Source organism: Lissotriton vulgaris, chromosome 4_1 (genome assembly GCF_964263255.1).
Source record: "Lissotriton vulgaris chromosome 4_1, aLisVul1.2, whole genome shotgun sequence".
NCBI classification, from domain to species: domain Eukaryota; kingdom Metazoa; phylum Chordata; class Amphibia; order Caudata; family Salamandridae; genus Lissotriton; species Lissotriton vulgaris.
This window is the reverse complement of record NC_141691.1, coordinates 1513653821-1513665089: the sequence shown is the minus strand read 5'-3', so window position 1 is coordinate 1513665089 and position 11269 is coordinate 1513653821.

The following is an 11269-nucleotide window of genomic DNA, read 5'->3' as shown; positions in this document are numbered from 1 at the left end:
AAAATTTTTAAGAAGGCCAGGATCTAAGGACGGTTTTTTAAGAAGTGGCTTCACTATAGCCTTTTTCCACACTGATGGAAAAGAACCCTGAACAATGGCCATATTCATAACTTCCAGCATAGGCGGAAGAATGCTGTTTCTGCATTCTTTAAGTTTCTTAAGAGGTAGAGGATCCATGGGAGATGAAGATTTAGTCCTGTCAAGTAAGAGGTTCAGCCCTTCCAGAGACAGTAATGGAAACTGCGTGAATGATTCGGATGGGCCTTCACTCCGAGTATCCAGACTGGCTATAGCAGCTGGGACATCACCATCCAGAGAGTGACATTGGGCTTCTAGGGAGACATGAATGTCCGAAATTTTACTGTGAAAAAAGTCCGAAATATCGTTGCAGAGATCCTGAGAACTAACCACTGGATCAGGTAATTGCAGAGAGCATAATGAGTCAGCGATTTTAAAAAGTTCCCTAGATGAGGTAAGGGAGCCTGTGAGGTTGGAGAAATACTCCTGCTTTTCCATTACAACTGCTGCTGGCTCAACCCCTGCAGCTGCAGCATCTTCTGCTCCCTCCTTACTGGCCGCTTCGCATTTGCCTCTGGCCCTGGAACTGGTGGTTGGTACGCCTAGAAAAAACATTACACATTTTTTAGATGCCATATACACCTTCCTCCTATTTATTCTTTTTCACTAGCAAGATAGAAAAAAAAGTTAATACATACATATACAGCATACATCACTAGTACAAATCGGGTACAAGAGTAGAGTAGACTACTAGTAGTATGTCCTATCCTATAAAAAATAGTAAAATATCTGGTTGGGCATTTTGTTGGTGGGAATTGTCGAACATTCTCAAGATTAAGAAGGCTAGAAGAGGAAAACCAAAAGAACTGGACTCAGTTGCTAGAGATATTGGTAAATCTGAGTTTTAAAACCTTTTAAATAAAGGGTGGCCAACTGAGCAAGCTTAGCTACAGATAGACTAATATTAGTAGTACAGAGAGTCAGAGCAGTGGCAGTTAGAGAGAGGCAGAGATAAAAAGAATTTAGAAACAGAGAGTCTAGATCGAAGCAGAATTTGTAAAAAATAGAATTAGGAAATGGAAATATTAGTTCGGAAAAAATAAGGTGCAGTAAAAGTTTGGGAAGTTTAACATCAGAAGGACTTACTGGGGCCAGCAGCAGAACCCTCGGTAGAGGAGCGGTCCTGGCCGACATCTTCCACTGCAGCAAGTCCCGCAGACTCCAACGACCCCGTCTTCTTGCCCCTGGATGCTGATCATGAAAGATATAAGAAGGAAAGAGACAAACATTGATGATTGTTGTGAAACAAATAAAATATTTTTTAAAACTCTCAAAAAAACATTTATGGAAACAACAATTGCGATAAAAATGACCTATCCAATCTAGTCGACTAGTAGTATCGCGGGTTTCGGCGACCATCTAGTTATTATTTATGAATACTAATCCAGTGTTCCATTCTGATTCCCGAATACTATCCAAGCCTAAGTACCACCTGACCTAGCCCACCTATTCCAGATGGGCCAATTGTTCACTAAGTCTGCATTTCCATTTATTTTAGTCCTCAAAAATGCATAGATGGAGGACACAAGCATATATTTTTGCATAAACCAAATTGTTGGTTGGTTGCTGCTGATGTTCTGCTAGAGCTAAGCCTTTTATCACTCACTAAACAAACTACAAAAGGTTCTACTAAGGACTGGGGTAAGCAGCACTCAGCAGCACGTGATGTAACAGATGATGCGTCACGCAGACCGCTAAAAAACTACCAACTAATACTAATAAGTAACTAAACCTATCAATCCACCACTATCTCTTAGTGACAGGTGGACAAAGGAAGGACTAGAGTCTATCATTACCTAACTTAAGTCCTCTAAAGTAAACTCTCGTACATAATCAGCCCAGGCGAGCGCAAAGTTACAAACAAGTAAGATTAGTAGCGCCAAGCACCTGTGTCTACAAGAATAACAATCACAGAATATTTTTAAACGTAATGCCTGCAATGTAAACAACAGCATTCTTGCTATTCGGAAAAAATATATATATATTTGCAATATATAACACAGAACAAAGGAAAACAAAGTAATAATATTAAAGAGCTACTCACCAAGCCCCAGAACCTCAACACCTTGCCGGTCCAGCAGGTCCTGCTCCCGGTCCAGGATATCAGACCACCGGTGCGATAGTTGGTTAGGGGTGCGCCGGACCCCAGAGCAGCAAATCACTGCCTGGCGCACCCTTGCCCATCGCTGGAGATGCCCCTGGACCCCGTACCCAGACCCAGGCCTGCCGCCTGCTTCCAGGGTTAAGGGGGGGTGGTGCTGGACAAAAAAAAAACAGTGCGGCCACCTCTGCCTCACCAAATAAGGCCTGTGCCTGCACCCCTTGTGGGCGCCGCCTTCCGCAAGAAGGCGGTCGCAGCTCTGGCTATGGCTACGAGCGCAGTGGCCCTTTGCCATGGTTCTGGGTAGGCGGGGCAGAAAAGAAAAGGTAGGATTTAAAAAAGTATGTAGGAGAAATGAAAACAAGCAAGTAATAGAAAAAGAATGAAAAGGTAGTGAAAACCAAACAAAAAGTAGAAAAAAATTCCAAATATAGAATCAGGAAAATAGAGAGAGAAATAAAAAAAAAAAAGGTCAAAAACAAGTTTCCAGAAACAAAGGATTGAAAAGATAGAGGGAGGATAGAAAAGCAGGCCCAGAACCATAGAAAAAAAGTGAAAAACAAGATGGCCGCGCCCATTGTGATCGCATGGGCAAGTTTGCACAATATTTCCCCTTGAGCACGCATAAAGTGCGGCAAACACGCAATACGCATTCCCAAACAGGAAATATGCATCGCAAAAGGGGGGGAAACAGCAATCCGCCTTCTGGAACCAGACATAAGCATCGCGAACGGGCGGGACAAGTGAAAAACAAGATGGCCGGGCCCATTGGCGTTCGTGTGGGCAAGTTTGCGAGATTGTTTCTCCCAAGCACGCAAACAGCGTCCCGAAAGCGCAATACGAGTTCCAGAACAGGAAAAACGTATCGCGAACGGGCCGAACAAGAAACTCCGCATGCTTGCGGAGCTGCGCAGAGTTCGCAGTGTTTTTTTGTCAATTCGTGGAACTCTGCATAGTGCGACTACACAAACTCCGCTTAGAGTTACTCAGAATCCACTGAACAACACAGGACAGGGAAAAGGGAAAGGAACAGATCCCAAGCTAGGGGAAGACATTGGTACCTTGAAGAGAACCACTGCTTGCCATTATTGTCACAAAACCGGTAATTGGAAGTGCGAATGTCGAGCGAATTCAGCAAATTAGTTTCAGGATGAGAAGGGTATACAGGTACCTGAAGTTATCAACTTTGTGACGAGACCCAGAACCGTAAACGGGGGGGGGGCGATCCAAATCAGCTAGGGCAAATACCCCAACCTCCAAGAATTTCACAGGGTAACCGAGCACATCATCAAATGCCCTTTATGGAGAGACTGGATGGATTTGATTCAGACCCATTGCGTTGACGGTGCCGGAGGGAGAAGGAAGACTGTACCTTTGGAGCAGTCTTAGAGATAGACCAGCATGTGGAGGCCGATCTAGGTGGCCATCCCATTATGTTCTTCATTAATATTGGTGCTGCCAGTTCTACGGTGAGATCTGCAATAGTCCCAAACTTACCCCTCTTGAGACAATAGATCCAAGTTTTAGGAGTTGCCAAGAGGAGAATGACAAACCGGTTGACAAGAATAGGAACCTTTCAGGATCAACACCAGTTTGTGATGTGCACTTCGAGGCCAGTCTGTTTGTTGGGACGTGATCTCTTGTGTAAGCTGAATTGTACCATCTATTGCACACCAACGGAGTGGAGTTATAGACTAATGATGACGACATTGCATTCAAACTAACCCTGGGCGTATTTCGCGTAGTAGCGCTATGTGTAGCTACGCGAAGTGCATTTTGCAATACGCAAGCTATGCGTATCTACGTTAACTGCGTAGTGCACTCTGCAAAAAGCTGTTCGCACTGCTTGCACAGTGCCGAATGATTGTACGCACTGTGCAATCAGTGGAAACTGCATCTTGCACAGTGCAAGCGGTCGTTTTCTGCTGCTGGAGTAGATTTCTACTCGAGCGGCAGCTTTCTCAACGCAGACATGTAGTTTCTCATCGCGAGCATTTGCGAGCATACGCAACCACTTGCTATGAGAAACCTGACCTTATCGCGTTGAGAATCTCGCTGGGAGGTTTATTTTCAGCGCTCGCAATCGGCAACTTGATGTTGCTGATTGCGAACGAGGAAAAAGTCTCGCCGGGATGTCATTTTGCTTGCTCACGGTCGCCAACTTGAAGTTTAGGACCGAGAGCAAGCAAAAAATGACCGCTGCACTACGCTACGCTACACGTGTTTGCACCGTGCTACGTGCAATACGCGTAGTGTGAAGTAGTTCAAACTTCACAAACTACGTGAGCATAGCGTAGTACTTCACCCAGGGTTCATTCAAATTAGCGAACCTGAATCACTGTGTAGACATGTTTCCCATGCTAACCGTGAATGATATGGCAGATGATCTGAGAGACACTGTCTTTCCTGTGGTGTGGGATTTCACGAGAGAAGAAATAGGACTGATTCAAGGAGTTGAGCCGGTCCGTAAACAGATCATGCCAGATGCTGAATTCCCAAGAACGCCTCAGTTCAACCTGACCCAGGAAACGGTGGCAGGAATCACGCCAGTGATTGATTCAATGATTGCGCAGAGCATCCTGAAGAATATCATGGGAAGTCCATGCAATTCGACTATAATGAGGTTACAGAAACCGAGTGGCAAGTATAGGATTTACAGGACCTGAGAAGGGGCAATTAAATTAAAATAAAATTGTGATTCCATTTTGTCCTGTAGTACCGAATCCATCTGTGATTCTATTTAAATTCCTTGCTAAGCTGAATGGTTTACTGTGAATGATTTGTGCTAGGAATTCTTTTTGATACCTTTACAAGGGGAAAGCTATTTTGTTTTTGCTTTCAGGTTGGAGAACCGTGTGTTAATGTTCCACAAATGTATACTGAGGGTCCATCCATCTTTAACCAGATCCTAATAAAAGAACCTTGAGAGCTTGGTGTTACCGAAAAACTCAGGGCTTGTGCAGTACATCGATGAACTCCAGATTGCTAAAGAGACTGAGGAGGCTAGTAGGGATGATACCATTGCCCTATTGAATAATTTGGCAGAGAGGAGTTTCCGAGCAAAATTTAGTAATGTTTACCTGAAGTTCAGTATTTGGGTTGTGAATTGAGAAAGGGAAGAGAAAAGTGTAACCAGACCGCATTGAGACGATCATGAAAACTAATCCACCTACCACGCAGAAGGAAGTCAGAATGCTTTGGCTATTGCCGACAGTGGATTCCCAACTTCTCAATGAAGGCGAAGCCCTTACAGAGATTGGCACACAAGGATGTGAGTGATCTGGTACCAGGGAATAACGACTGCTTGGTGGCCTTCTTGGAACTGAGAGAAAGCCTGTGTCATGCGCCAGCTCTGTGAATGCCCAAATACAACTAAGCATTTTTATTATTCTGTTGCGAAAGGGAGGGTTGTGCACTATCTGTACTCACCCAGGTACATGGTGGTATCCGTACACCATTGGCTTCTCCGCTTCATTGGATCCTGTAGATTCTGAGTTGCCCAGATGTTTCAAATCAGTTGCTGCAACAGGTGTCAACATTGAAAGGTGTGAAAGTATTGCAATGGGTCATCCTCTTACTGTTTTTGTTCCACACTCAGTTGAGCTTCTGATGACGAGAACCGAAACACAGCACTTGACTAATAACAGGCTTACACTATATGAACAGGTCTTACTGGCCTCTGAAAATGTAACGATGAAGAGCTGTTCTGCGTTTAAACCTGATACCTTGATGCCTGTTCCAAATATCGAGGGAGGAGACTGTGAGGACCATGACTGTCTGGATGTGGCTGAACTCTGTACTAAACCGAGACCTCACATTTTCGGTGAACCTCTACCTGAATCAAACCAAGTCCTTTTTGTTGATGGTTCATGCCTGGGAGACAATGAGGGTTACTTGAGAGCAGTTTATCCTGTATGTTACTATTTCTGGAGTTGTGGAAGCCGCTTGCTTACAGGGAGTACACTCCGCACAAGTGGGTGAAATCATTGCCTTGACCCATGCAAGCCTTGCTTCTGATCGAGTCACCATCTATACCAATAGCCAGTATGGTTTCAGTGTGGTTCATGACTTCTGACAGCTATGGTCACAGAGGGGGTTCTTAACATCTTCAGGATCTCCTATCAGGAATGAGGAATCTGTGAGATGACTGTTGGAAGCATTACAGTGGCCCAAGGAAGTGGCCGTGGTGAAGTGCGCTGCCCAACGGAAGGGGGAGGATTTTGTCACTGTGGGTAACAGATATGCAGACAAAGTCACCTGCTTCTGTGCTATTCATGCTTGTATTTATAATTGGGATTATTCAGGTGAGAGCAAAGAAAGAAACAAGCTTACCTTGATGTAAGCCATAGCGGATACCTGCGATGCGGTCAAGCATCTCCAGGGAGAAGTGTCTGATCAAGAGATAGGTGGTTGGATCAAAGAAGGTTGAGAAAATTGAGACAATGGCATTTGGGTTTCAACAGATGGTAGAGGAGTGTTGCAGGATTGTTTACTGAGCCCTACGGCAAGACAGATTAATGGAGCTGTTCATATTGGGAGAGATGCAATGGTGCATGTGTGCAGACAAACATGGTTTAACCCAAGATTTCATGTGTTTGCAGAAGCAGTGGGCCACAGATGTGTTACATGCCAACAGATGAATGCAGTGGGCCACAGATGTGTTACATGCCAACAGATGAATGCTGAAAAGAAAACTGTGGTTGTGTTGAGGCACATTGGGGATTCCGGAGGTCCCTTTAATAGGATACAGCTCAATTTTCTTGAGATGCCTAGGTGCAATCAATCAATCAATCAGAGTACTTGTAAAGTGCACTACTTACCCGTGAGGGCCTCAAGGCGCTGAGGGAAGCGGGTGCCGCTACTCCTCGAAGAGCCAGGTCGTGAGGAGTCTTCTGAAGGTGAGTAGGTCTTGGGTCTGCCGTAGGTAAGTAGGGAGGGTGTTTCAGGTCTTGGCGGCGAGGTAGGAGAATGATATGCCACCGGAGGTTGTTCGTTGGATGCGGGAACAGCGGCGAGGGCGAGGCTGACAGAGTGGAGCTGGCGGGTGGGGGTGTAGAAGCTGAGTCTGCTGTTCAGGTAGGCTGGTCCGGCGTTGTGGAGTGCTTTGTGTGCGTGGGTGAGGAGCTTGAAGGTGATACTTTTGTCGACGGGGAGCCAGTGTAGGTCTCTCAGGTGGGGGGTGATGTGGCTGCGGCGGGGGACGCTGACGATTAGTCGGGCGGAGGCGTTTTGGATGCGTTGTAGTCGTCGTAGGTGTTTGGCTGGGATTCCTGCATAGAGTGCATTGCCGTATTCCAGGCTGTGCTGACGAGGGCCTGTGTCACCGTTCTTCTTGTTTTGGTCGGGATACACTTGTAGATCCTGCGCAGCATGTGGAGGGTGTTGTAGCAGGAGGAGGAAACAGCGTTGACCTGTTTAGACATGGAGAGGGAGGAGTCGAGGATGAATCCTAGGTTATGTGCATGGTCGGTGGGTGTCGGCGCTGTTCCCAGTTTGGTCGCCCACCAGGAGTCGTCCCGGGCTGAGGGGGTGGGTCCGAGGATGAGTACCTCCGTCTTGTCCGAGTTTAGCTTCAGATGGCTGGTCCTCATCCAGTCGGCCACGGCCTTCATTCCCTCATGGAGGTTGGTTTTGGCATGGTGCGGGTCCTTGGTGAGGGAGAGGAGGAGTTGGGTGTCATCAGCGTAGGAGATGATATTGAGGCCGTGGTGGCGGGCCACTTGTGCGAGGGAGGTATGTAGACGTTGAACAATGTCGTGCTGAGGGATGAGCCCTGGGGGACGCCGCAGATGATGTCGGTGGCCTCGGATCGGAAGGGCGGGAGGCGGACGCTCTGGGTTCTGCTAGAGAGGAAGGATGTGGTCCAGTCAAGGGCCTTCTCTTGGATTCCGACTTCTAGGAGGTGTGTCTTGAGAGTGCGATGGCAGACCGTGTCGAAGGCGGCTGACAGGTCCAGGAGGGTGAGGGCTGATGTCTCGCTGTTGTCTAGTTGGCACCTGATGTCGTCTGTGGCGGCGATGAGGGCTGTCTCAGCGCTGTTGTTTCGTCTGAACCTGGACTGGGACTGGTCCAAGATGTTGTTGTCTTTCAGGTGGTGGGCCAGTTGCATGTTGACGGTTTTCTCGATGACCTTTGCCGGATACGGGAGCAGGGAGATGGGCCGGAAGTTCTTGAGGTCCTTGGGGTCCGCCTTGAGCTTCTTGAGGAGGCATTGATTTCGGCGTGTTTCCAGCTTTCCGGGAATGTCCCATTTTCGAAGGAGATGTTGATAACCTTCCGTAGTTGAGGTGCGATGGCAGCGTCTGCTTTGTGGAATACGTGGTGTGGGCACGGGTCTGACGGAGATCCTGAGTGGATGGAGTTCATGACCTTGCGTGTCTCGTCGTCGTTGACGTTGGACCAGGAGGTGGGGCAGTTGGCACTGGTGGTATTCACTGGGGAGGTGGGGTCTGGGGTAGTCGGGCGGTCATGGTGTTGAAGCTGTCATGGATGTCAGTGATCTTGCGGTGGAAGAAGATGGCCAGTGAGTTGCACAGTTCTTGTGAGGGTGGTATGGCATTGGCACTGGGGTGGGGGAGTTCCTTTATGATGCTGAAAAGCTCTTTGCTGTCGTGTGCATTGTTATCCGGGCGGTCTTTGAAGGAGGATCTCTTGGCTAATCTGATGAGGTGGTGATGTCTGCGGGTGGCGTCCTTGTGGGCTGCGTGGTTGTCCGGAGTGGGTTCCTGGAGCCATATCTTCTCCAGTTTACGGCATGCGCGTTTGGAGGTCTGCAGCTTGTCAGTGAACCAGGTGGTTCTCTTGCTGATGTGGTTGTTGAAGGGTTTCTTGAGTGGGGTGAGGGTGTTGGCGCAGTCGTCGATCCACTGTCTGAGGTTGGGGGCTGAGGGTGGTGTTGGGGTCAGTGTGGATCCAGAAGTGCAGGGGTTCGGCGGTGTTGAGTGTGTCGTCTGGGTGGGTGGCGACCTTGAGGGTGGACTTGTGGACGATGGCTATTCCTCCTCCGATCAGCTGGGAGGCAGGAGCGGAGTCACCAATGGGGAACAGGGGGGGTGGGGCCGCAGCGGCGGGAAGGAGCGGGAAATGGCAGGAAAATAGGCGGGCGACAGGGAGCAGGTACGAGGCAGCTGGAGGCCATGTGATGGCGTGGGGAGCAACCTGCCTGCGAGCAGGGTCAGAGGTTGCCTGGGCTGAGGTCCATTTTGGTTGTGGTGTGCTTTATTTCACAGTGGGTGGAAGCATACCCGACAGTCTTACAGTAGAAAAGTTGTTACTTAGGGAGTTGATTCCGCAGTTCAGGTTTTTAACTTCATTGGAATCGGATAGGGAAACTCACTTCCATACTGAGAACATGACGCTGTTGTGGACTGCCTTGCAAGTTGACCAGAGATTGCACTGTAGCTACAGGCCGGAGGCGTCGGGCATTGTGGAGCAAGTCAATGGAACTCTGAAGATGAGAATGGCAAAAGTGTGCTCCTTGACCTCATTAAGTTGGCCTGATGCATTGCCTTTGGTATTGATGAGTATGCGCAGCATTCCAGATAGAAGAACTGGATTATCCCTGCATGAGAGTTTGTTGGGGAGGGCAATGCGCTTTCCTGCAGGGCCGTCTACAGCATTGATAAACATCACCGATGATTTGATCTTTGACTATTGCAGGAGACTGGCTGGCATGGTCCCTTCTCTGTCTCACCAGGTTGAAGCTACGACTGCACCTACCTAAAAGGACCTCTGTCATGACTTTTGTCCAGGGGAATGGAACCTAATCTAAAACAAAAACACGTGAGGAAGAACTGTCTTGATGCCCACTGTTGAGGTCCGTATCAGGCGATTTTAATAACGAACACTGCTGTGATGTGCGGAGGCTTGTCGAACTGGATTCATGCCTCCCATACCTGCGGAGTTTCTGGACCCTTGGAAGAACCAGCTCCTAAATGTAAATGTCATGGTACTTATAGAGCGCACTGTCACCAGACGTCACCTTGCGGTGTCGCCTATGCGGCTTCCTGGCGCTGATACTCATACCGCTGTCGAACCCCTCCTCGCTCTCCCTGTGAAGTGTCCACTCCTTGGCACCCCCAGGGTGAAGCCAGGCATCCTTAGCGCTGTTGGGGCCGGTGTGGAGGCTAAGCAAGCTATTGCCCAGAGTTGCAGCGTGGGGCCTGTGATTAGAATAGGCACCGAGGCGAGAATTAACAGGTCCGAGGAAATTGAGCCCGAGACCCCGCCGAGGTGGGGAATCAAACCCTGGTCCCTGGCCAGAACTCTGCATCAGGGTCTGCCGCTCTAACCATTGAGCCACACTCCTCCATAGTTATAGCGGTAGTCCTCATCATGTCCATTATAGTTTCACATGAAACAGAAGTTGATAAGGTGGGAGTACATGGGGCATTTGCACCTACCACTTCTAGTACAAAAGAGGGTACATTAGGAGCTGACAGTGTTATGATTGATCAGGCTAATCACTTGTTGCACGTAAATTTGTCTGAAGGTGATTATAAGTTGAATGTTTATGCCAAGTTGTTGTATGAGTATGTGAATATGATGGATGTGGGAGATTATTGTGTGTGTATGCAGTTAGCTGCGTGAGTTGAAGAGGGTTTTCGGTACCACTATTTGCTTTGATGTATGGTATGATTTGTAGCTTGCTGCTTATGATGTTCCATGGTAAAGGTCATTACAAGTACCTTTTTTCAAATTATGATGTGGTGCTTTCGGAGGTTCCATGTTATAAGTACCTGTGTACGTACAACTATTACAAGCAAGAATAGAGAATAACACCTTATGCACATAGACATAATTTGACTTGCACGGTAACTGACATAGAAAAGAATTTCGTAAATCAAGTAGAAGATAGACATAGGTCACTAGCTGTTAAACTTGATGGTAGAAATTAAATTTCAAATGGACCAAGGAGGAGTTAGCTCACAAGGCTGAGGGAAGTTATGGTCCAATAGCTTTAGATTGGGAACAACAAGGAGAGCTTTGTATTAGGCAGGTTCAGACGTACTATGACAAGATCTTTGTGTGACAAAGTGTGTGTGATCACATCTTCACAATTGAAGCCACTGAAAAGAACTTCCTGCAAGA